The 26,339-nt window shown below is 36.8% G+C and overlaps 1 protein-coding gene across 2 annotated transcripts in view; it reads left to right on the forward strand.

Annotated features, from left to right (window-relative positions):
• GULP1 (GULP PTB domain containing engulfment adaptor 1) overlaps positions 1 to 26,339 on the forward strand; it is a 262,706-nt gene that overhangs the window by 1,147 nt on the left and 235,220 nt on the right. The window lies entirely within an intron of this gene.

Below are 26,339 nucleotides of genomic sequence, written 5' to 3' on the forward strand. Positions count from 1 at the left end.
CCAGCGCGACCGGTTCTTCCCTGTGGCTCCCGGGGCCGCCGCTCAGAGTTCCCTGTGTGCGGGAGGGAACTCGGGGCAGGCTGGTTTTCTTGGAATGTGTTTACGATGTTGAATGGAACTTGAACAGGAAGCTGGGCGCTGCAGCTGGAACTAGCTTGCCAGGGTAGAGTAAGGAAGAAGTAGCTGGTGTTGGGCTTGGCGTGCGCACTTAGTACCTTAGGCAAACCCCGAATTAGTGCGGGTGTCGGTCAAGGTATCCCTTCCTGGGTCCTAGCAGTTTTCCGGACTGAGCTCGCCTTATTTCCACTGGCAATCAGACATTTACATGCACTATTTCAGTCTGCAAGTTTGACAAAGTATAATGCAATTAGGAAGAATTTAATAAGTTTATTTTGGACCTGCTTTTTTAAATAAAATATATATCTTGCATCAGCACTTGAGAATAAAAGTTTTTGGAGAGTGTTCCAGTCGTGACTCCCCTTGTTAATTTCTAGGACTACAAGGAGACCCGGACACTGATGATTTTGTGTCTTTGATGCCAAGTGGGTGATAAGGTGGTAAAGGAGGGCAGTAATGAGACAGAGTGAATGTGAGGAGGTAGGAAACTCTGAGAGGAGTTGGGCATTTTTCAGATTCGCAAATCGCCCCTTTTTCTGCCAGTCTTTCCCTCCTTCCCCCACATAAACAAGTAACCTTGCTAGAAAGCCCACCAATTGGGAGAGTGCAGTCGCTGGAGACTACAAGCCTTGCTGGAAACAGCAGACAGACTAAGGTACTGCCCCACTGCATAATTAAAAGGTCTCCTTGAGCTGTCCAGGACTGTTTTCCAAGTTTTTACCACTGACAAGGAAAGAAGAGAGGAACCTGGCCGGCAGCCAAACTAGACTGAGCTCAGTAGCCAAACATAAAAGGGACTGGGGAAGTTGCTGGGGATAATTGGAAAGGAGCTGTTGGTTGTACTTGGGTTTAAACAAGGGGTTTCTTTTGCAGTGAGAATTTTAAGGTGACTAAGATCAGTATTCTTGGCAAAAAAAATAAGCTAAGCATAGAGTGCAGTGGGATGTGACAGAGGAGAGAGAAAGAAGCGGTCTAGGAGGGATGTCTGACCATTCCCTATCAGTGTTGCAGTGGAATAGCTGCGGGCCTGGTGCTTTTTGTGCGATCATACTTTGCAAATACCCACACTTTGTTGCTATTTGTCTCCTCAACTTGGACTAGGCTTGCTGCAACTTCAAGCCCTTGACCTTGACCTTCTTTGTTTTCACAGCCAGTAAGAACTGAAGACTTGGGTTTTGAGCAGGTGATTTTCCACCTAAATCGAATAATTCAATTAGGTATTCTCAAATGGCACAAAACTGGGTCGTGAAATTAAAGTGGAAAATGTGTCCAAATGTCTTCCTTGTGTTTGTCAAAAGTGATCCCGGTAATAGAACTTGCTCCTTCACCTGAAGGAGTAGAAGTTGGTGTGATCTCAGTATTTCACACATTGGCCCAATACGTTAAGGCCCTGCTGCTTCCAAGTTCTGGACTAGCCAGGAACTGAGAGTCTTATCTGCAATTAGGACCCTTCTTTTATGTGTTAAAATTGCTCATGTTTCCTCTATTTTTTTTTTTTTTTTCAGGAAGGTTGGTCTACTGTTGTGGGTTTGGGGGTTGAATAGTAAAAAACACTAATATGGTATTTCCTCTGGATTGGTGAGTTTGGGATTGTGAATATCAGCCTATTCTCTGAGATTGACTTTATGAATCACCCTTGGCAATGTGTTTTCCCTGTCTATGATTTCAGTTTTTCCACTTGCAAAATAAAGAAATTTCCTTTGCATAATTACAAGCTTACAGTAAGCTTTAAAGAGATGAAATTATGTTAATACATTTTTAGATATAAAGGTCATAGGGCTTCTGTCTCGGTTGATTCTATTGAGATTTGTAGGGGTAAATTGGGATATTTATACCTAAAATACAAATGTAATAGTGACATACCTATTTAATTTATAAAAATTACTACTGTGCCTTTTAATCATAGCTTTAGTTTAATCATAAATTTTATGTTTTTGAAAATATTGGGTGAGATTTTATGACTAAAGCTGAGTCATTCTCTCAAACAGCAAAGAACAATCAGCAAATTCATTGACTTTTTTATTTTGGTTTCTATTTATACTCAAGGGCCAGTTATTTTTTTAAGACCAGCTCAATTTTTCCTTTATGAGAAGTTACCAAATATATTTGCAGAATTTGGCTCCCTTCTCGGAAATAACACTTGAGAGACTGAAATACATTTATGATGTACAAACAAACTTTCTTTTCCCAATGGCCACAATAGTTTCCTTAAAAGTTTAGAGGGTAGATTTAGGAGCCATTCATTAATTGATTCAACCAATAGTTGTTGCATACTTTTTATGTCTGAGGAAACATCAAGCTTGGATTTAAATCCCAGCTCTGAACTTTTCAGCACTGTGATTTGTGTGGGTTATTTTACTTCTTAAATGTTTTACCAACATATAATTTATTATCTATATTGCTATCTGTAATGTATGAACTTTTAAACTATTGACACATGCATGATAATTGTGAAATATTTAATTTTTAGTTTGACACATCAATTAGTAAAATAAACTACCTATTTTTATAGTTCAGTGTACTGTATCATACTCTTGGATGTGTAACTTAACTATTTTTCAGGTGAAGAGGTTAGTGTATTAGAGAAAGAATACAGAATAAATATGGATATATTAAAGGATAAGATCTTTTGGTAAAATACTTAATCATAACTTTTATTTTTAGACTTCGCCTTATCATTAATAGTGAATCTAGAAAAAGTGGGAGTATAAGGAAGATTGCAGTTGAATTTATGGTCATCTTAACACGACCAGCACTTTTTTTGAATAATCAAAGAACAAGTGAATGTTCAAGGATGTAATAGGGTAATTTTACTGTAAAATAACCAGTTTTGCTTTTGATTTTAAACTTAACATTTTTAAAATCTTACTCTCCTTGCTGAATATTAGATAATTTAAATTTAAATTTTACTTAGCAGAGTACTTTGTGGTTCGTTCTGAAAAACTGTGATTTGTTTTGTAAAACCTCTAAAGAACAAAAAAAGTTATTTTATTCGGATATAATAATGGATTCAAAAGTAGTTACAGGACCCAACTGCATGACTGCCGTGAGCCCTGGTCCCTAAACATGTTAGAGGCTGGTGGATCTAATAGTGTTCGTCTTAATGCATTTAGAGATCAGGAAAGTTAAACTTGTTCCTATGGGAGCTTAAATATATTCAAATTGAAGAGGAAAAATAGTATAAACTTTGAGCAGAGAAATTGCTTTGCTTCCAGTGAGGATATGAAATTGAAAACAGCCCTTTATTTTTAAAGACAATTGCTAAAAGTCACTGTTGCAGAGTTAGGCTTAGACAACAGTTCTTATACTCTTTTTAGGCTCTGTTATTTGCTAGTTTTGTATTTGTTTTATGCTAAGAAAATGTTTTCAGCCACTCTAATGATACTTATAGTGCATGATTATTTTTCATCAGAAAACAGGTAATTGACTCAAATACTGAGCAGGAGAATAAGTACAAATTTTCTGTTTACCACTGAAATGGTATAATTATAGTAAATTTGGAATTAGTTTCATCATTCACTATTGTATACTTAAGGATAGTTTTGGAAAGACTGCTTTACTTTGCTCACATAATATGAATAAGTGAGTTAATTTATGTAACAATTGTGATTGCAAAGATTAATATGCCTTTTTTATTTTTTTGGACACGTTGGGTCTTCGTTGCGGTGCGCGGGCTTCTCATTGCAGTGGCTTCTCTTGTTGCAGAGCACAGGCTCTAGGCGCGCAGGCTTCAGTAGTTGTGGCACGAGGGCTCAGTAGTTGTGGCACGAGGGCTCAGTAGTTGTGGCTCACGGACTCTAGAGCGCAGGCTGAGTAGTTGTGGCGCACGGGCTTAGTTGCCCCGCGGCATGTGGGATCTTCCCGGATCAGGGATCAAACCCATGTCCCCTGCATTGGCAGGCGGATTCTTAACCACTGCGCCACCAGGGAAGTCCCAATATGACTTTTTAAAAGAGTTTTAAATAACACTGTATATATTTTTCAGGGTGCACCTACTAGACAATATCTAGATAGTAATAGCCATCTTTGTATGTTTGTTTCTTGCTATTAACATTATATAAATATACCTACATATAATCTTCATCACATGCCTTCTGAAGAGGAGATTCAGAATATATCTTAGAAACTTCCAAGCCTTGGATAAATAATCCCTCTCCCATATATATGTTTGTATGTATATATATGTACAGAGAATTATGACATGTATTCTTTGATGTTTCTCTATTTGTGCTAGGTATATTTTTCGTAAGAAAAAGCAACTTCAATTAATTGATATTTCTGAGCTAATTTTAACCATTAGTTTAAAATCTTTTCCAGGTAACTCTTGCTAGAGATTCTTGACTTTTTTTTTTTTTTTCCAAATTTTAAAGGAGTTTTCTTGCTTTTTACTTATACCTGTAAAGGATGAGAAAAATAATGGAAAAGACCTGGTATCATCGTTCTTGGTTAATGGCTCTGATGGTGACATAATCATGGAAGCCTTTTCTACCTTTCTTAAGTAGAACACAGGCAAATGTGCAGTTAACTACTGTCAGAAGGTAAACTCACTGCTTGGAAGGTGGCTACTACTGCTGAGTTTATAAGGTTCTGTGAAGTGAGAATTGTGTGTAAATGTAGTGTTTTCCTGGTATTGTATAGCTTTTTCTTATGATTATCAGATGTTACAGTTGATCTGTTCCCTGATACTTCAACCACAGTCCTCCAAGAATTTCAGGGAACATAAACTTTGACAGAGCTGTTAACCAAGAGCAGATTGAATGATTTGGGCTCAGTCTTTAATCCACTTTCTTGTAGAAGTGATGATATCCATTCAAATGACCAAAACACAGCTAGCTGAGAGGTTTGGTAGAAGGAAATACAGAGCACAAGTAACCTACTAAAGGAATCGTTAAGGATTGGATGTATAATCTTTTAAAACAGTTATGTAATATTTCATCAAATGATAACTAAGCTCTACTTCTCACTTAGTTTGTAATAGTGATTTTAGACAGCATTTTGGCTAAAAAGCAAACAGAACCATCTGTGCTGTGGCAGAAATCTCCAGTTTGGGGTAATTAACAGTTGATATAAGAGAATGAACTTGATTTTAGCTTTCTGATTTCTCTTATAGCTGTTTACAACCATCAAGAGTGCCAGTAAAATTTTAACAGCAAATAGGTTAATTTACCCAGATTTCCACTTGGGTGAGTTAAAACATAGCTTGGTAAGTACTGATAGGAGTTTTACTTAAGAAGACAGAGTACTTTGTAAAGTGTTTTTAAAGGTCAATGTGCATGTTATTCTCATAATTAATTTTTGTCTGCTTTTGAAGAACTCCATAAAAAATATGGAACTTTGGCTGATGGTAAAACTTTCCTACTACCTCCTTGAGGATGCGCACTATTATAGTCTTAAAAATGTACTTGATTGTAGATTGTTGCTGGTGGTACACATAAATATAGAGAAAGTTGGCTTATTGTAAAGAACAATTGTACAACTGAGTTAATACCAAAGCAGTTTATCTCTATGCTGCATGTAGTAACTGAGTACATAATTAGTTAGAAGCTACTTATGCAGTGTAGTTTAGCAAAATACAGTTTGAGAGAATTGTTAAAGACAAATATTTGAGTAAATGAATTGTATTTGAAATTATCTAAATGCCGTCTGGAATGGCAAAAGTCTATTGAAATTTCAGACCTATAAAGTAACAATGCTTTATAATAACAATAGCTATTGTTTTGAAATTTTGTGAATTATTATTTCTGTTTTATATCATTGTGACTCTGGATGTCTAGGAGAAAAGCCTTTAAAATTCTTTATGGCAAACAAATAAGATTTATTATACTGCCAACATTGTCTTTAATTCTTTTTAAAGGAAGAACTGCTACTAAATGTATAACATGTGAATTTATCATAGGCTTGATTGCTTAAATTAGGTAGACTAGGAAATTTATGATTAATTTCGAAAAATGAAATTTCCTGGAGTAGTGCAGATGAGGCTTTAAAAAACAATGTTATAATAAATCTTTCTTTGGGACTTTCTTATTCGATGAGATATACAGACTTTCTCTTAAGTCTTCATAAAAATTTGCAATCTCCCCCCACCCCCCCTTCTCATTCTGAAAAATGTTACTAGGTTTAAAGTATGAGTTGACAAATAAGGGATTTTTATATTATCCAATGGAATTTAATAAATATTTATTGAACACTGTTTTGGGTTCTTTTTGGCAGTGACAGAGACCTATCTCCAATTAACTTAAATAGACTTAAATAGGACTTATTTCCGTATAATTCTGTGCTACAGTGGAGAGAATATTGAAGGAGTAGGGGTAGAGGTTATTCATCAGTACGAGGGGAAGCAGTGTCTGGAAAGAAAGTGTGAAGGTGATTCCTAGGCAAAGGATGAAGATGAGTTAGCAAGCAATGAAGGAGAGCAGTTCAAGACAGTGAGTGGTAAAGGCAAAGAGGCATGGAACCCTGTGCATGGTTTAACAGAGCAAACTGAATTTCGGAACTTTGGAGATGTTTCTCCTTTCTATCTTCATGTTGATGACCATAATCATTAGTAATTGCATATGGGAGTTTAAGAACTTTAACTGGATTAATTATTTTAAAAAACTGCTATCTTCTTTTTATTTCTTTTAAAATTTCTCCAGGTCTAACTAACATGTAATTGGAGTCACAAGGAGTTGAGTGTGCGCTCCATTTCACACTCGTGGTGGTGGTGGTGGTGGTGTCCATGAACTTGGATATAAGGCAATACCATTATTACTCTTGAACACCTCACTTAAATTTAGTATGTTTTTCAGTGTTGAAGGCAGGGGAACACACACACAAACAATCTTAAGTACCTATAACTTTCTAGAAGTTGCACGTGTTTATTGTCATGTCTCATTACTCTGCACATATTTTGAAATATTTTTAGGTTTACCACCAGTTTAAAATTACAATAATAATTACACTTGCTTCTAGATATTATTTTTTATATGTGGATATATCTATAGACATGTAGCTATATCTCAAATTGTTGTTTTTTTTTTTTTTTTTTTTGTGGTACATGGGCTTCTCACTGTTGTGGCCTCTCCCGTTGAGGAGCGCTCAGGCTCAGCGGCCATGGCTCACGGGCCCAGCCGCTCCGCGGCATGTGGGATCTTCCCGGACTGGGGCACGAACCCGTGTCCCCTGCATCGGCAGGCGGACTCTCAACCACTGCGCCACCAGGGAAGCCCTGGCCAGTCATTTTGATTTGCCTGGTTCTGAGTCCGTGTTTGGTACATCTCAGGATCCTCCCATGTGTGCACACAAGATGGATTCCAGCAAAGAGGTCTGTGGGTAGCTTTACATAACTCCTCTTTTGACCTCCAAGGAGCTTTTTAATTGGGAAGGTCTCCTTGACTTAGAGAATGAGGAATATGTGGTCTCTTATCTTTTATCTGGGCAGGGCTCAGCCTCTCCTATCTTCATCTTCGAGTATCTGTCTACAGGGGACTGACTCCAGCTGCTTGGCCTGGGACCCATCCATCTCCTGCCTCAAGGGGAAGGCAGTTCATTTCTAATAAGAAATTTGGATTAGGCTGAGCTAGTAGTCACAGTGTTTCTATTCCCCTTGTCAGTGATTGTTTATGGAGGGGGCACTTGTTCCTTGTCCCAGTCAGAGTCAATTATATGAAATGACAGAACTGGAGGGAGGTGGGGTAGAAAAACTTCCTTTACACTTGGGAAGGGGACATTGGTGAGAAGGCATACATATGTCAGCTCTTGATATTTGTCCTGTCTGGAATAGATGCTTGAAATTGCTGTAGGGGGTCATCTTTTGTCCATGAGGATATCTAGCTCGAGGGCAAAACAAATGCATCAATGAAGAAGGAAAAAAATGTAAAGAACCTGAATGCTTGATGGCATTGTTGGGTCCCTGAATCAACCTACCATATTTCTGGATTTACTGTTGTGTAAGAGAATGAAATTATTTATTTTTCAAACCAGTTTGAACTAGACCTTTCAGTTACTTAAATGAGAAAGTATCTTAATTAGAACAGTTGTTAAGTGGCATCTTAATTTGAAATAAATATTTTAGAAATAACAATTTAGATAATTAAAGAAAATTTATAGATCACTTGGGTTTTAAACTTTGGATATGATTAGTGCTATTACTCTATATAAATATATTATTACTCAATGCACCAAATTTTATGTTTTTAATACAGTGATTGTATTAATCATCTTAGCTAAAGTTATTTGGGGATGAATATATTCTACATATATCTCAGAATACATTATTCAATAAAAATAAAATAACTGGAAATACAAATTCAAAATCGAATCCATAAAATCACATCACTGTTTATTTGGTTATTTGGTGTCTTTATTGTACTGGGAACATTAAATGTACCTTAGGAAACACTGACGTACTCTCATTGCCTTGTCTGAGTAGTTTCAAGCTTGGAGTCATGATAAAACTAATGTAATTATTTAAATGTAAAAGATAAAGATGATGGGAGTAAAATTAAGAAAATTGTGTAGTGCAGATCCATTCACAGAAGTAAAAAACAATGCAGACGTATAATAATCTTTTAAGTCAGAACTAGTGTTATAAAGCTCTAGTTCACTGGAACCATAGCAATTTATTTTCTGTCACCATGTTCATGGTGGTTCTTGCCACCATTTTGAGTTCTAGCTTTTTTTGCTGATTTACCATTATGCACATTGTTTTTTGCTGTATCAAAGTAAGGAGGTATATCTGAGTCTTTGTCCTCTTGCTCTAAAGGTTGTAGGAATTACCCAAAGCTGAGAATTGCCAAAAGCAGGAGTGAAATGTTGAGCTGGCCAAAAAGTTCGACCGAACGAACTTTTTGGCCAATCTAATATATTTTAGAGTATTAATGCTGAAATGGTTTAACTGGTGGTTTAAGCAGGAGGTGGAGGCAAGCAAAACCAGGAATAATCTAACAGGCTCAGAATAGGCAAGTGTCACAGTGGGCAGGTTTGTTGGCAATGAGGGGGTGTGAAAAACAGAAAGCTAAAGATTGTGTAGACGGTGGAGGTGAAGAAGAGCAGTGGTGAAACTGGAGGGAGAAACATTACAGATGGTGAAAACCTGCAGTGACAAATGGTTCGTTCGCCAAGAAAGAACAAGACTGTTGTATTAGAGCTGTATCAGTGTGGGTGTTGAAAGTATGGAGATTGGGTTGGAGAGGGAAATGGACAGCCAGTAATTTGAATACCTTAGGAAAGTGAGAGACCTTAGAAGAAGTTACTGATGGAGAGATCCATAGTTAACAAGACCTTCTACATTACCGTGATTGAGATGTGCATATTTGCTTTTTGCATAAAAATGCTGTAAACATACTTGAGATGCTTCCTCTATGAGATCATGACCTTCTTTCAAAGTTAGGCAAGGGAACTAGAGAATACAAAGTGCTGGAATTCTCAGAGGATTATTGTTCTTTTAGAAGCTGTTGTTCAGGGATTGTTCTGGGGTATCCCTTTGCCCAGAATCAAAGTGCCCTCTGGTGACCTTTTCCTCTTTAAAAGGGAGCCACATTCTTGTGGGTTTTTGAATGTGAATAAATGCCTCTTAGTATGGAAACTATTATAAAGGGACGCTGCTTCTCCACTTCAGAAATTTTAGTAGAAAATATAAATTGGCTCACAGCAGATATAAAACAAGGAAGAGATAATTCAAATTCCAACTTTCACTAGTGCTAAAATAATCAAATAAAGTGAAAATAGTCGTGCCCTTCCTCCACCCCAATCATTGTCTCTATTTATTAGGATCTTCATGGCATATGAGCTCTTTTCTTAACCTGTTGTCTTCTACCTGTGGTCCAAACCAAAAATGATTTTTTGAAAGAGAAATAACAAGAATATGACAGGGTTTAGGACACACTACGTCAAAATATGGTACCTTGACATGTTGAATACTTCAGCCTGAGGGAATTTGAGAAACGGCATGTGAAGGAAGGACTTTCTGACCTTCTCCTGAAACAGGTCACAAAATCCTCATGTGAGAGGTGCTCTCTCTATCCTAGAAGGAAAGGAACATCCTTAGCTCTGAAAACAAAGGGACACAGAGGAATCTGAATGATCTTGCTAAGTTTCCCCTAGTTTACTATACTTAGCTCATACGCTTGGTCCTGTCAAACCTTTCCAAGACTTGTAACTCTTCTTCAAACCTAGCGTAAAAAAACATTCAGGTTTAATCATTTCTTTGGGTGTCTTCATTTCTTTATGAAGGCTGCTGTGTCACGCAAAACTTATATTAAATACATTTGTATTCCATTCTCTTGTTAATCTGTCTTTTGTTACAGGAAGTCTTAGTCGAGAGTCTGGGAGGGTAGAGGAAAATCTACCCTTTTCCTCCTCTACAAATAGCATTTACATAGTGCTCACAATGTCCTGAACATTGTGCTAAATGTTTTTTTTATGATTTGTAAATGATTAAGAAACTTGTTTAAGGTTCCAGGGCTGGCAAACAGTAGACTAGGGCAGATAGTAGGGTGGGAAGTAGTGCATCTTAACCACCATCCTAGTTGAGGAAGTGTGCAGTAGAGTGGCGAGAGTCCCCCTGAAGGATTAGGGCAGCTTTGGTAGTTCTCTTTACTGGTGAGAGTGCGATATAACCTGATCGCCTAGACTCCTGGCTGGTGTTTAACTCCCCCTTTTTTTGCAGCACCATGAGCTGCTCATCTCCCACTCTTAGAAGTGACTACTTGGCACTCCCATATGACAAGATATTTGTTCATTTTACCCTAGTTAGTTAGATAAAGTACAAAAATTAACTCATTGACTAAATTGTGTCTGTATATTGCTTTGGCTCATGCTTGATTTGATTTGTCAAGAAGGTTAAAATGCTTGAGTGAGAAAATCTGACCTTCTTAATCCCATTTTTTCCCTGGTTTTGTCAAAGTGATAGGGTTTGTATAAATAAAGCCTAAGATGTAAAATAACTAATATTAATGTTTTTAAAAGCAAGTCATGTACTTTTCATTGATATTTCCTTCATTGAGAAGATGGACTAGATAACCTCAAAAAACATTTCAGCCCTTAGAGCAGTCTAAGTTTTAGTTTTAAATAATTGTTTTAAAACTGAAACAAGTATCTTAATCAAAATATTGTATTCAGGGTTGTCTGATTTTAATATTTGATTTCATCATTTTGTCTTTTTTTGGTAAGTTAAACTGTTAGACATTTGATCTCTTGAGGTATTTATAGTTTGAGTATTATAAGAAAGTTCTCTTGAACCCTTTGAGCCATAGACAGTAGATATGACATAGTCTACAAGTTAGGGAAGACTCAGCAGTAGAAAGAAATGAGAGTGGAGAGTGTTTCAAGCAGGTAGGAAATCTTAGAGGAGTGAGTATATGGCTCAGCCACAGAATTACAAGATTGAAAATAGAGGTAGAGGATAGAGTGGAAGAGAAAGAAGAGCTAGAATCGCTGGAGGTAAAGCCCATGAGGCAAAGACCAGATCTTACAGGACGTTCAAATTCAGAGTTTGCTCTCTATTCTAATAGCAGTCGGAAACCTTTGAAGGATTAAAATAGGATTGGTGACAAGATGTCATCTGCATTTTAGAAAGATTTGACTAGTTGCTCAGCCAGTAAATCGAGGCAAGAGAAGGTGGTAGTCTAGTTTAGCATGACGGCAATGAAAAATGAGTTTGTTCCAGAGATATTTAGGAGGAAAAACATCTGTACATTTTTATGATTTGTTAGTGATTGTGGGAGGTAGGCAGGAGGATGGTGTAAGTGTTGATTCTAAGATTCCTAGTTTTGGCAACCTGGGTGTTGGTATTCATCAGTAAAGTCAATATAGTAGAACTATTGGAGGAAACTAATGATTTCTATTTTGGACACATTTTGATGTGTCTCTGAATCATTCTGTTGTAGATGTCCAGTAGTAGTTATTTGATGTACATACATATACATGTCTGGAGCTAAGAAGTTTGGTGTGGACTGGTGATATATATGTATATGTGGTGTGTTTGTGTGTGTGTGTGTGTGTGTGTACATATATACAAGTTTTCAGATTTCAGACTACAAATATGAGATTTTAGTCTAGCAAGGGCCATCATATAACAAGGCTCGAGGGCAGAAAAAGCAAAGCCTTAAGCACCACTAAGAAGGAACTACCTATGATGTTGTAAAAGCTAAGATTAAAAAAAAAGTAATTTGAGAAGGCGACAATGATCAGCAATGTTAAATAGTATAGAAAGGTAAACAAACAAACACATTAAAGTATCTATTATGTGTCTGTTGTACTTAACATGAAGGTCATTGGTGACTGTGGTGAGAACAATTTTGGTGGAATTATGTGTGTGGTAAGTTATGGAGTAGAGTACATGAAGACAAATCTTTCATGGTATAAATCTGTAGGTGGTACTGGAGAAAGCCTGAGCTTTGGCTTCTCTGGTGATAGGATTGGCTATTTACAACCTGAGTGCTCTTCAACAGGCAAATTAATCTCATACTGTTTTCCTTTCTTAATCTGTAAGATGGCATAGACAATAATGCAGGGTTTCTGAGAGGATTAAAACCATGTTGCATGTAGCATAGTGGCTGGAGTTTGTAAGTGTTAGTAAATGGTAGCTAGCATTATTGTGTAAAGTGTCAATGTAATTTTTGTACTGTTATGTTCAACCTCACAGTAAAATTATGTTCTGCTTTCATTCTGATTAGAAAATATGCTGTTTTATATAAATGAATTTATCCTAAACTATAAATACAAATGGAACAACTTCAATGTAATATGTCATTTGCAACTTATAAAAGATAATAAATTAGAGGGGTACAGAATGAGTATCTGTTTTTGACTATATCTCTATGAAAAAGTTATATATCTTCAGCAAAAAACCCCAGTAGGGATTGGATGGGGAAGCAAGATGGCAGAGTAGAAGGACCTTGACCTCACCTCCTCTCATGAGCACACCAAAATCACAACTAACTGCTGAACAACCATTGATAAAAAAGATGAGAACCTACCAAAAGAAGATATTTTACATCCAAAGACATAAAGAAGAAACCACAATGAGACAGTAGGATGGGTACAATCACAATATAATCAAATTCCATACCACCTGGATGGGCAACCCACAAACTGGAGAATAATTATATCGCAGAGGTTCTCCCACAGGAGTGAGAGCTCTGAGCCCCACACCAGGCAACCCAGCCTAGGGGTCCAGCATTGGGAGGAGGAGCCCCCAGAGCATTTGTTTTGAAAGCCAGAGGGGCTTGATTGCAGGAGCTCCACAGGACTTGGGGAGACAGAGACTCTACTCTTGGAGGGTGCACACAAGGTCTTGCACGTGCCAGGACCCAGGGCAAAAGCAGTGACTTCGTACGAACCTGGGCCAGACCTATCTGCTGGTCTTGGAGGGTCTCCTGGGGAGGCAGGGGGCGGAGGGGCTGTGGCTCTCTCTGGGGTCATAAAAGCTGGTGGTGGACATATTGGGGAGTGTTCATCTACATAAACTCTGGCTGGAGGCAGATATCTTGTGTCCTTGGCACTGAGACCTGCCCCATCCAACAGCCTGCAGGCTCCAATGCTGGGATGCCTCAGGCCAAACAACCAACAGGGTGGGAACGCAGCCCCACCCATTGGCACACAGGCTGCCTAAAGACTTCCTGAGCCCACAGACACTTCTAGACATGCCCCTTTACGCAGCCCTGCCCACAAGAGGGCCAAGACACAGCTCTACCGACCAGTGGGCAGGCACCAGAAGCAAGAAAACTATAGTCCCACAGCCTGTGGAACTGAGTCCACAAACACAGGTCAGAACCTACCCTGGGACCAAGTGGTCCCTGGCCCTTGGGTGACTAGAAGGGAGTGTACTGCTGGGACACATAGGACATCCCCTCCAGAGGGCCACTTCTCCAAGGTCAAGAAATGTAACTAACCTACTACATACATAAAAATTACAAATAGAAATTTAAACAGAATGAGATGGGAAAGGAATATGTTCCAATGAAGGAACAACATAAAAAACTAAGTGAAGTGTCGATAGGCAATCTACCCAAGAAAGAGTTCAGAATAATGATTGTAAAGATCATCCAAGAACTTGAGAAGGGAATGGATGCACAGAGCGAAAAGTTACAAGAAGCTTTTAGCAAAGAGTTAGAAAATATAAAGAACAATCAAACAGAATTGAAGAATACAGGAACTGAAATGAAAAAGACACTAGAAGGAATCAATAGCAGAATAAATGAGTCAGAAGAATGGATAAGTGTGCTGGAAGACAGAGTGCTGGAAATCACTGCCACAGAACAGAATAAAGAAAAGAAAAGAAATGAGGACACTTTATGAGACTTCTGAGACAATATCAAACACACCGACATTTGCATTATAGGGGTCCCAGAAGGAGAAAGAGAAAGGACCTGAGAAAATATTTGAAGAGATAATAGCTGAAAACTTCCTTAACATGGGAAAGGAAGCAGTCCCCCAAATGCAGGAAGTGCAGAGAGTCCCAGGCAGAATAAACCCAAGGAGGAACACACCAAGACACATATTAATCAAATTGACAAAAATTAAAGATAAAGAGAAAATATTAAAAGCAACAAGGGAAAAGCAACAAATAACATACAAGGGAATCCCCATAAGACTATCAGCTGATTGTTCAGCAGACATCCTGTAGGTCAGAAGGAAGTGGCATGAGGTGTTTAAAGTGATGAAAGAGAAAAACCTACAATCAAGAATACTCTACCCAGAAAGGCTCTTGTTCAGATTTGATGGAGAAATCAAAAGCTTTCCAGAGAAGCAAAAGCTAAAAGGATTCAACACTACCAAATCAGCTTTACAACAAGTGCTAAAGGAACTTCTCTAAGCAGCGAAGGCTACAACTAGAAACACGAAAATTATGAAATGGGAAAGCTCACCAGTAAAGACAAACATTCAGTAAAGGTAGGAAATCATCAACACACAAATGCAGGATATTTTACATGCATTTGAAATTAAGAGATCAGCAACTTAAAACAATCATGTATATATACATAAACTACTATACCAAAACCTCATGGTAACCGCAAACCAAAAATCTATAATAGATATACACACAGAAGAGAAAGAGGAATCCAAACACAACACTAAAGATAGTCATCAAACCCCACTAGCTTAAAACATTGTGTAATTTGAACTGGGATATATCTTCTCCTTCTAGAATTTTTTTGTTTTTTTAAATATATACAAATGAAATATGGTGGAAGAAAATTTGTAATATAAAATATTAATATGAAACAAATAAGAAACCCTTAATCCTAAAATTATGTAGGAGAAAACTATTTTTAACTTTTTTTTTTGTAGTATGTGGGCCTCTCACTGTTGTGGCCTCTCCCGCTACGGAGCACAGACTCCGGACGCGCAGGCCCAGCGGCCATGGCTCACGGGCCCAGCTGCTCCGCAGCATGTGGGATCTTCCCGGACCAGGGCATGAACCCATGTCCCCTGCATCGGCAGGTGGACTCTCAACCACTGCACCACCAGGGAAGCCCATATTTTTAACTTTTTAGTGTATATACATCAACACTCTTTTTCTTAATTTTACAATTGGTACATGCTCTTGAAACAAGTTTAAGAATACTGAAGAGTATAAAGAAAAAAAATGAGTCTCATTGACTGATTTGATGACATTTCCTTAATTTTAAAAATAGACTTGGTTAGGAGTTTGGGATTAAAATATACACACTACTTATGTATAAAGTAGATAACCAACAGAACCTACTGTGTAGCACAGGGAACTATACTTAATATCGTGTAATAACTTATAATGTAAAAGAATCTAAAAAAGGTTTCTCCATGAAATCTTGAATCACTTTGCTGTACGTCTGAAACTAATACAACATTGTAAATCAACTATATTTCAATAAAAATTAAAAAAGAATTGGGATCATGGGCTGCATATTGGTTTGTAATTTGACTTTTTTCTAGTGATGTGATGGACCTCAGCAGCTGGCTTAGGTGTGTACTGGTATCGGGGCAGGAAGAAATTGAGAAGAATCCTGTCAATATCATTTTATGATTTCAAATTCATGTTACTTTTAAGGATAAATGTAGCATGCTGTGGATTGATAACATTTAAACAGATAGTAAGTAATCAAAGATAAATCATTGGGCAGTGGTTTCTGTCAGAATCATGATTTTTTTTTCTCGAGTAGACAGATGACTGAGGAAGAACCAGTAAATTATAAACTGCTCAGCACAAGTGTCAGTCTTTGCCCCTTTGCTTTATCTTACACTCTCAAGTCTTGGTTCATTTTTCAACTCAATAGCTGTGTCTGTGATTACTGGAGGCCTGAAATCTGGATCATTTAGGTCATTATTTTTGGATGCACACATTGGCACCCACATTTGCCTGAACTCAACTTATTTTGGTTACAAGAGGAGGCTGCATCTGTGAGTCTCTTCTTGTTGTCTAACAGGCATTAAAGTAACTTAGGCCTCAAGGATGGAATCTATTTTTCAGGTCTGGTGTTTAAAATACATCATTTCTATGAGGGGCTAAGAGCAAGCTCCACTGTGTTTTGTAAATTTGCATGTGAAAATGATTATTACAAAAAAGTGTTTTAGAAATGAATTCTCCTCAGTATTAAAATTAAAACCTCACAAAAATCAGTTTTTGATAATTTTTTTCGCCCTAACACTTGTAAAAGAAATCTCCCCTGGTTAAAATTTGGAAAACAAAGAAATGTACAAAGAAAAAAAAGGAAAAAAAGAGAGAGAGAACAAGCCCACAAAGCAGAAATGCACTGGGGCTTGGTTTTACTTTTATTTATGTACCCCCTCTGCATCTTATATACTGAACCTTTGCAAAAAAAGGTAAAGTGAAATGTGTAGTCTGTGGGATGTTATGGAAGATTCCAGATAAGTTATTGAAGACTTAACTGAGTTACAGATAAACTTGGCCTCTTACCAGATATTTCCATGCTGTGTAGTCTTGCTTCTGGCTTCATCATTTACTAGCTTAGGGCTCTTGGGGAGATAATTTAGCATCTCTGGAACTTTTTTCTTGAATGTAAAATGAAGATAATGACATGAACCTTGTATGTATCACTGAGTGGTATAAAACAAGAATCTTCAGTAGCACCAGTAAGTTTTCATGTAGCTTTCTCCTGTGTGAGACTTAAAGAAAAACACACAACCTAAGAGTTGTGAGTTTAAGTTTTATTCAGGGATCTTAAAAAGGACGATAGCCTGGGAGATAGCCTCTAAACAGCTCTGAGAAAACTGCTCCAAAGTGTAGGGAAGAAGCCAGTGTATATATGATTTTTGACTAGGCAGTATATGCAGTCGGGCGTACATCTTGGTAAAAGATTATTGCTAGTCACAAAGAACAGATAACTCCAGTTAATGATTTTAGTGCTTTTCTATGTATGGGAAGATGCAAGAATCTGGATTTATTAAAATTCTTCCTGAGATATACATCTATCGAAGGAGGCTGTTTTTCCAAAGCACAAAGTGCTTCACCCTGTTTTTCATTTTGAATTCCTCTCCAGGTGCACAGTTATTCAGTGACTGCAGTGGCAAATGTCTTAATCCTTGTAGAACCGGATGGTTAGCAACATTCTACATGTCTCTTCTCCCTTGGCACAAAGATTTTTAGAGTTTGCACTGTCTCTTTTGGGCTTGGAGAGCAGACAGCAACAGATTTCCTTGTTCTCCTTTTATCAGATCACCAGCAGGCTTCTGAGGATCAATTAATGGTTAAAGTTCCTATTGTTGTTTTTGAAATTGTACCTCTTCACAGTTTGAGTCCAAGGGCATTTTTCTTTATCAGTCTGTATTTTGGGACATGTGACATCATGAATGATCTCTATGTAAGGAAGACATTAAGTTGTGTTATCTTCAGCTTCCAACCCTGTATAAGAAAGCAGCTTCTGACAATGAATCAAGATTGATTATTTGATAGTGACGTTCTCTATTACTGAACCTATTTGGAGAAAGAACAAATAGCTATGGGTCAGGGCTGCTATAGAAAAGTATCCTGCAGCTTGTCTGTAGCTTGAGACATTAGGTGAGAAGATTTCTAAGATCCTACTGTGATAATAGTTGAAATTTAAATGGAGTCATCATCTCCTGGAAAATAAGGGAGAGCCAATAATTGTGTGCTAAATGGATTAAAACTACTGGGATTCCTACATTTAATCTTGTAGACCTTCATTCATTCAAAACACTTTTCAAACTTCATGCTTGTGTAGCAGCTACAGTGCTAGATACCTTCAAAGTATCCTAGTGTTGGAGAAGCATGGACTCACAGGCTTAATCTGCCTGCTGCAAGTACAATTTCTTTGAAGTCTGAAATTCATTTGAATCTGAACTTCTACTCTACAAACTTGGTTTTAAAGTAAGACTAATGTATTTTAATTACAATGGGGCAATACCAGTCCTTCAGGATTATGGACTCTTAATCCTGTGTCTTCATTTACCCCTTGGCTTGATGTTACATTTCCCTAATAAATAGTATGTGTGTCTCTGTTAGAGTTCTATGGCTGTGAGCTGTGGTGAGTCCTTCAAGGTTTTCAGACAGAATAAGAGCAAGGGAAAAGGAGGGAAGGAACTTGATAAACTTTGTATGTATGAAACCTTATGGCTTTGGGCAGGATGGAATGAAGGGAATAAAAGTATGGAACTAAGTTAGGAAATGTTAAAATAGTCCAGGTGAGAGATGATAAGGCCTTGAATGTAGGAGCTATCATAATATTGGAAGAGAATGAATTGGAGTGATGTTTGATTTATAGAATTGTTGGCTGATTGAATGTGAGCATTTTAGGAAGAAGGAATAAGGAGGCTCTGTGCAGACCTGGATTGTTTGAGCAGACTGTGGTAGTACTGTTCATCAAAACAAAGGAATACAGGATGAAGGAGGTGATTGGAGGGAAAGACTAAAAATTCCACTTTGGATTTTTGAATTTGAGGTGTTTAGGAACTGTTACAGAGAGATGATCCCCTATAGCAAGCTGGATATGCCATTTGGAAATAAGGAGAAATCCTGGGATGGAGATATAGATTTGAAAGTTATCAACACTGGGTGATTATTAGTACCATGAGGTCAGACCCTTGAGAGCATTGATAGTTAAGGGGAATCAGAAAATGAAAAGCCAGCAAAAAAGACTGAGAAGAACCCAAACATGAAACCAAAGTCTTTATTCCGCAGGGGAGTCTTACCCACCTGGGAGATAGATTAATAGAGATCTAAACTAGAATCATCTTATAGGGGATAGGAAAGAAAGGACTGACTTGCCAAATATTTTATAAGAACTATTTTGTGCTGTTAAAGGTAAAGGCCAAATTGCACCTAATATAAGGCAGGTACTTCTAGAACTGGCCAGTTTAGCTGGCCAGGGCTTCATGTTCATTTTGGGGTTGTGGCTTTCTGTGTTCACACAGCTCCACTCCAGAAACTGAATACAGATTTCACAGATTTGGCAAAATGAACCTCAATCCTTGGTCAAAACATGAAGTACTATAGGACTCCCTAGGTTACCCCTGATTCCCCAAATACTATCTCTACAACTCTACAACTTGTCTCCACAAAGCTATTCTCAAAGGTAATGAAAATTGTATTGTGGAGTTATCTGTTCCTGTTTGTGACTCCACGTTGGGCTTTTCTGATTCCCACGCCATTTTGAATTTGACCAATCGTTGAAGTAGGGGTACCTAGAAGTAAATATGAGTGGGTGTAACCAGTTTTGCCAAAGTAGGTTTTCCTAGGTTATTGAAAACTATTTACTATAGGGTTACATTAATGTTAATTAGAAAAGCATTTCATTATTTTATGATTAACATTATAAACCTGCATCTATATGTCAAATATAGTTGTATTAGTACACATATTTTTTACCTTAAATCACACTGGATTTTTATAAAATAATTCTGCTGGAAAATAAAGAATTGAGAGAGATGGAACACTGAAGTAGATTTTAAACCCTACTTTTATTCAGATCTTTTTAGACAGCCCCTTCAGTATAATTCAAAAACAGCATACCTAGATTTGTTATTCTCTTTACATCATAAGTTTTTCTTTAAAAAACAGGACTTAAGAAGATACCTTAATAAGATACTTTTAATTTTTCTTCTTTTTAAAAATTTTTCATAGAAAGGAAAATGAAAAGATAAAAAATGCATATAAAGTAATCTTTATAAATTAACTTGGTAAGACACTGGTCTTGGATATAATACAGAAATGGGTTCTTTTAGCACTTTAGTCTCTAGAGCCATTTTTAGTGCATTTTTAGTTGTGGACTCTTGAGTTTTCTGCTTGATTCTTGGTACAAACTGGGTAGCCTTCATCAGGTTACTTAGTCTCGCTCTATGTATTTAGGGGAGTGGATGAGAAATAATGTATTTAAATGTGAAACTACTTTTATGCTTGTATTTCTTGCTCACTGTAGTGGAAGCCCTACAAGAGCAGGGATTGCTGTGTGTTTGCTTATCTCTAGGGACCAGAACCTAAAAGAGTTCCTGACACAGTAGGCATTCAAGTATTTGATGAGCGAATGCAGAAATAAGAAATTCAAGATCTAGTTTCCTTAAGATAAAGTGTGCCTCATCCAACATGCATATACTAAAATAATGTCTTGGTAAGAGCTGTTAGAAAGATGCAAATGTTTCAGATGCAAATGATGAACTGGGAGAGGACACACCTGTACATTGACCCTTAGCCTATCTATTACATGAGGGCTATTGCTTGAGAGAGTCAGTTTTTATCTCAGAAATTTTATTAGCAGAAATCATTCAAACTCTGCACCATGAACTACACAGCCCTGCAGAATCTTGCCTTGGCTATCTCATTGCTCCATTGCACTCCATGTGAAGGAATGAAAGGATTTTTCAGGGCCCACTTTTTCTATGATTATTTAAGATTATACATATGATTTTACCTATGTGAGGACTTCAGTCCTAAAAACACGTTTCTTCTCAGATTGAATTGGAATAGTCTGAGGTTGAATGAAATAGAAATTATGTTTTTACAAAATATGCTGGATGCAAAATGTAGTTGACACTGTCTAGTCAATTGGTATTTCACTTGGTAATTGGGGGAGCAAATTCTAAGAAGTGGTGATAACTGAAGAGAAATATTTAGCATAACTTAATAGTAACTTGGCTTGCATGTGTTTGTTGTAATAACACATGGATTTATTTGGATATCTTTTACTTTTTTTTTATTATTTCAAGTTTATTTCTCCATACCATGGTGCAGCCTGTCAAAATGGTTATGTGTTGAGAAATGTCACTTACTAATAAAGTATGAGAAATAAGGACTAAACATGTTTTGATTTATTAGCTGATGCCATATTAATGGATAAATCTCCTTGAAAAGTTGAGGAGGACACTGGTTTCATTTATAATATATAATAATATACCTAATCATATGAGTGTATGACTATAAGCATATGTTTTTATAAAGATGTATTTATAATATATTTTAAAATATACTTTTAAATATATTAGTAGATTTGTATTATTCTTTTTTGGGATTGTAATATCTATATCTACACATTGCAATGAAGGTGATATTAGATTGGACAGGAAATGTTTTTCTGAGAATGAAATTATAGTTCTGTAAAGAGATTGATTTTATAATCACAGCTTTTTCATTTCCAATTTTTCATTGTTCATTTCTTACACCTGATTTCACTATTTACCCTAATTGATGAATGAGAAAACTTTATGATACCTGCTTAATTTTAGTTGGATGAAATAACTAATTTTCATCTGATTCATTTTTTGGTTCCTTAAAATGATATGTTAATAAATGAGAAAAATCAATCATAAAATAGCAAAGTGCAGTTATTCCTGCTCAGAATTAAATAAAGCAGAATGGAGAAAATTCAAAATATTTCTTTAACTGTTCATCGACTATTGCTGTATATACTACTTCAGTGAATCAGAGTAGCCCTCATAAAAGTTGTAAAACATTTATGGGATCCATTTCAAAGATGGTATAAATTTTTTATAACTATTAGGAGAATTTCTGAGTTCTTAAAAATGCCTTAAATGCTCTAATGCTGTCAGCTGATTAATTGTCAGACAGGAATCAAAGTGAAAGTGTCAGTAAATTCCCAGTAGTAACTGTGGTGTGCTGATGGTATTCAATTGTTCTTTTCTTTCAATAAAGTCCATATATGGAAATTTAGCTCAATATATCATTTAATTTATGAGTGATATTTGTTTTCTAAAAAGCTTTTAAGCCTACGAAATAACTTCTGTAGGATTTCTTTAACTAGCAAATTCCTTTCTGGGAGTATGATTAAAGCTGTCACAACAACTTTTAAACAATATGTATCTCATATAAAGCAAGATATTTGTATTAAGTGTTTATGGACCATAGCAGAGTATTTGCATTTTGCTTTTGAGAAAACTCATTAAAAAAGTTATTATACATGAATGCATTCTCATTATAAAAGATTCAAATACTCCCAAGATCTAGCAAAATATGTTTACCTTCGTGCCGTCTCACACCCATGATCCTCAGGGTAAAAATTGTTAATAGTTTAGTATGAATCATTCCAACACAAATTCTACCCATTTACAAATATACACCTTGATGTTAAAAAATTAAAAATGGGATCCTAATGTATAGTCTTTTAATTTGGGTTGGAGGAGATCAAGATATTTTGGAATTAAGGAGGTATGATTTGTACATGCCAAGGTCACTATTATTTGGAACATCTACCCAAGTAGTTGTCACTGTTGCCCAGTGTGAGTCTCCCCAAGCTACTCTAGCATTTTCTTGGCATAGCATCTCTGAGGAATGGGAAATATGTCCATGAGAGAGTAAAATAATTGTATATAAGTCAGTTCCTTCACCAACAAGCAGTAGCTTAAAAAAAATATGTATCCTTTTTTCTTTTAAGAAAAGAAGTTTTTTGGGAGTTCCCTGGTGGTGCAGTGGTTAAGAATCTGCCTGCCAATGCAGGGGACAGGGCTTTGAGTCCTGGTCTGGGAAAATCCCACATGCCACGGAGCAACTAAACATGTGTGCCACAACTACTGAGCCCGTGAGCCACAACTATTGAGCCCACATGCCACAACTACTGAAGCCCGTGCGCCTAGAGCCCATGCTCTGCAACAAGAGAAGCCACCGCAATGAGAAGCCTGTGCTCTGCAACAAAGAGTAGGCCCCGCTCCCTGCAACTAGAGAGAAAGCCCCCATGCAGCAACGAAGACCCAACACAGCCATAAATAAATAGATAGATAGATAGATAGAAAGATAGAAGTTTGTTAAGTTTGCTCATACTTTTCTTGTATGTTTGTGATCATTACTGGTTTGGCCCCATATTGCCTTTCTCATATTAACCACATGGTAAAATGCTTGTTAGATACAGTACTTTAGATTGTTCTTTAGTTGATTCTGATCTTTCTTATTCTCTCCCTCCCTTTCATTTGACCTCCTGTGATTTTCCTATCTTCTCCTATCTTTAACCCTAACATTTTGGAGCACGTTTGATGGTGATGAGTTTAGAAAAGAATTTCTCAACCTCCAGATAATTCTTAGTTGTTGGGTGGCGGAAGGGTCATTCTGGGTATTGTAGGCAGTATCCCTGGTCTCTACCCGTTGGATCCCAGCACTGTGCTCCCAGTTGTGATAATCAAAAATATCTTCAGATGTTGCTAAATGTCCTCTGGAGCCCAAAGCACCCCCAGTTGATGCAAATGTCCCCTGGGGGTGCATAATCAACCCACTGAGAACCATGGTTTAGTAGCATTTCTAAACTCTTTATTTTTCTGGCGTATATTTTGCGGCGGTAGATAGCTATCCCTAATCTAGTCCATAATATGTTTTGAAGTGTCATTAAAATTGTATAAATAGGGACTTCCCTAGTGGTGCAGTGGTTAAGAATACGCCTGCCAATGCAGGAGACACGGGTTCGAGCCCTGGTCCAAGAAGATCCCACATGCCGCGGAGCAGCTAAGCCAGTGCGCCACAACTTCTGAGCCTGCACTCTAGAGCCCACGAGCTTCACCTACTGAGCACGTGTGCCACAACTACTGAAGCCTGTGTGCCTAGAGCCTGTGCTCTGCAACAAGAGAGGCCACCGCAATGAGAAGCCCGTGCACTGCAACGCAGAGTAGGCCCTGCTCGCCACAACTAAAGAAAGCCCTCATGCAGCAATGAAGACCCAACGCAGCCAAAAATAAATAAAAAATTAAAAAAAAATAAATGTATTTAAAAAATTGTATAAATACAACACTGTTAAAACTTCACTCTATATATGTGTAATTATCTTTAACTCACTTAGAAGTAGATAGGTGTTTGCTGTATAGTTAGATTAAAAAATGTATATATGAAAATATTTGCTGAGCAAAAGCCTTCTGCAACTTGAAAGAAATCTCCTCACCTGTCTATATAGGTGAAATCTGAAACCTGAAATCAAACCTTCTTTCTTATGTCTTGAAAAAAATTCATTGAGCACCTTAACTCTTAGAACTTTAAAAAAAAATATGCATTTGGCCTATTGCAATGCAATGTATAAACATGTATTCTTAAATCAAACCAAACTACCTTCCAGAATATATCAGGCATCATAGAGTCTAAATATGTATGGGGTTTTTCATACATAGTGCCTCAACATTTATCTTCAAATATGTAAATCTGTGTATATTCAATGTAAATGGAAATAACATAAACTAAAATTTTAATATTTTATCTAAAATTTGCAAAACTCTGACTGTTTTAATAATAAAAATCCTATCCTATAAATTATCTAGGAAATATTCTCAGACACAGTTATCTTTGAAACTTTAAAAAAACTGACCTTTACAACGAAATTTAGACTACAAACAGCGTTTCCTACACTTTTAGACTTAATATTCTTATTTCCGCCCTTAGTATATATTCTTATTTAATTTCCTGTCGATTTTAAAAGAAATTTGTACTGTAGTCAATTTTAAAAGAGTTACTTCAAGCTTTCCCCAATGTGTATTTAAATCACTTTCTTTACGGAAACAACGCTTAACCTTTTTTGAAGTTAAAATTTGAGTGTTTTCAAAATCCAAGCATTATTTTAATGTATCAAATTATGCTTTTCAACATTCCTGTCTTTAAATCTGTACTTTCTCATTCTGTTTTTTTTTTTTTTTTTTTTTTTTTTTTTTTTTAGCGGCCATGGCTCACGACCATGGCTCACGGGCCCAGCTGCTCCGCGGCATGTGGGATCTTCCTGGACAGGGGCACGAACCCGTGTTCCCTGCATCGGCAGGCGGACTCTCAACCACCGTGCCACCAGGGAAGCCCTCTCATTCTGTTTTTATAATTTCTCTTTTGAATTACCTAATCCAACTTAAAAGATTTGAAAATGGCAAATCTAATAGAAAGATGAAATTTTTATTTGTTTTCAAGCTAATATAAAACACCTTCTAGACATCAATATTATATTTAACACCAATATAAATTCTGACTAAAGTAATAGAACTTATTCTTCATAAACTTGAGACCAAGTAAGAATTATTAAAAAGTAATATTCTGATAAAAATATGTATGCCACTAAGTTTAATGGATATTAACATCTATGTTCACAATGTCACGCTAAAGCTATTTTTCATATCTAAGTCCTTATTTTGTCACTGGCAATATCTGTGTGTCACTTGTATAACTTTAATATTTTTATTCAAATACCTGTCAAATATATTTAAAAGGGAAATATGTAATGGTCCATATTTTTTTCAGTACACATTAAAATAGATAGAATGAAAAAGTTACTCAGGAATCACTTGAAGTCATCTGTTACATCACCTTCCACATTTTGGGAAACACTGATTTGAGGGAAATAATCTGTACATTATAAAATGCCTTTGATTTGCAGAGGCTTGACAAGGTTATAGAAGTAAGAATTTTCCAGAACATGACCAAAGATTCTTCTGCTTCGTTATTTTGAAATTTTATACACAGTGATTTCTGTAAAGTACTAATTATTATAGAACATAATTGAGTCTAACACAGTTATGTCTTAGAACTCTTTTGGGAGGAGTCGGGCGGTTGGCTTTGGCTATTAGGTGGGGTTGTAAAGGGAGTAACAATAACTAACAGGGCTTCTTTATTTTATTCTGTTCTCATGACACGAACTTTAGTAATACCTTAGGGGAGAGAGTTGAAGCTGATTCCAGTTTGTTTAATTCTGAGTTTCCACAAGAATGACATTAAGATCAGTTTATAACATGTGGCTGGGTATAATATTCATGGTGGTTTCCAAATTTGTAGCTGCTCTTTTGCCAGGCACTTTAGCTGTTTTTCAGTCTTTCACAGCACTACGGTT

Source organism: Neophocaena asiaeorientalis, unplaced genomic scaffold, assembly GCF_003031525.2.
Source record: "Neophocaena asiaeorientalis asiaeorientalis breed wild unplaced genomic scaffold, Neophocaena_asiaeorientalis_V1.1 scaffold421, whole genome shotgun sequence".
NCBI classification, from domain to species: domain Eukaryota; kingdom Metazoa; phylum Chordata; class Mammalia; order Artiodactyla; family Phocoenidae; genus Neophocaena; species Neophocaena asiaeorientalis.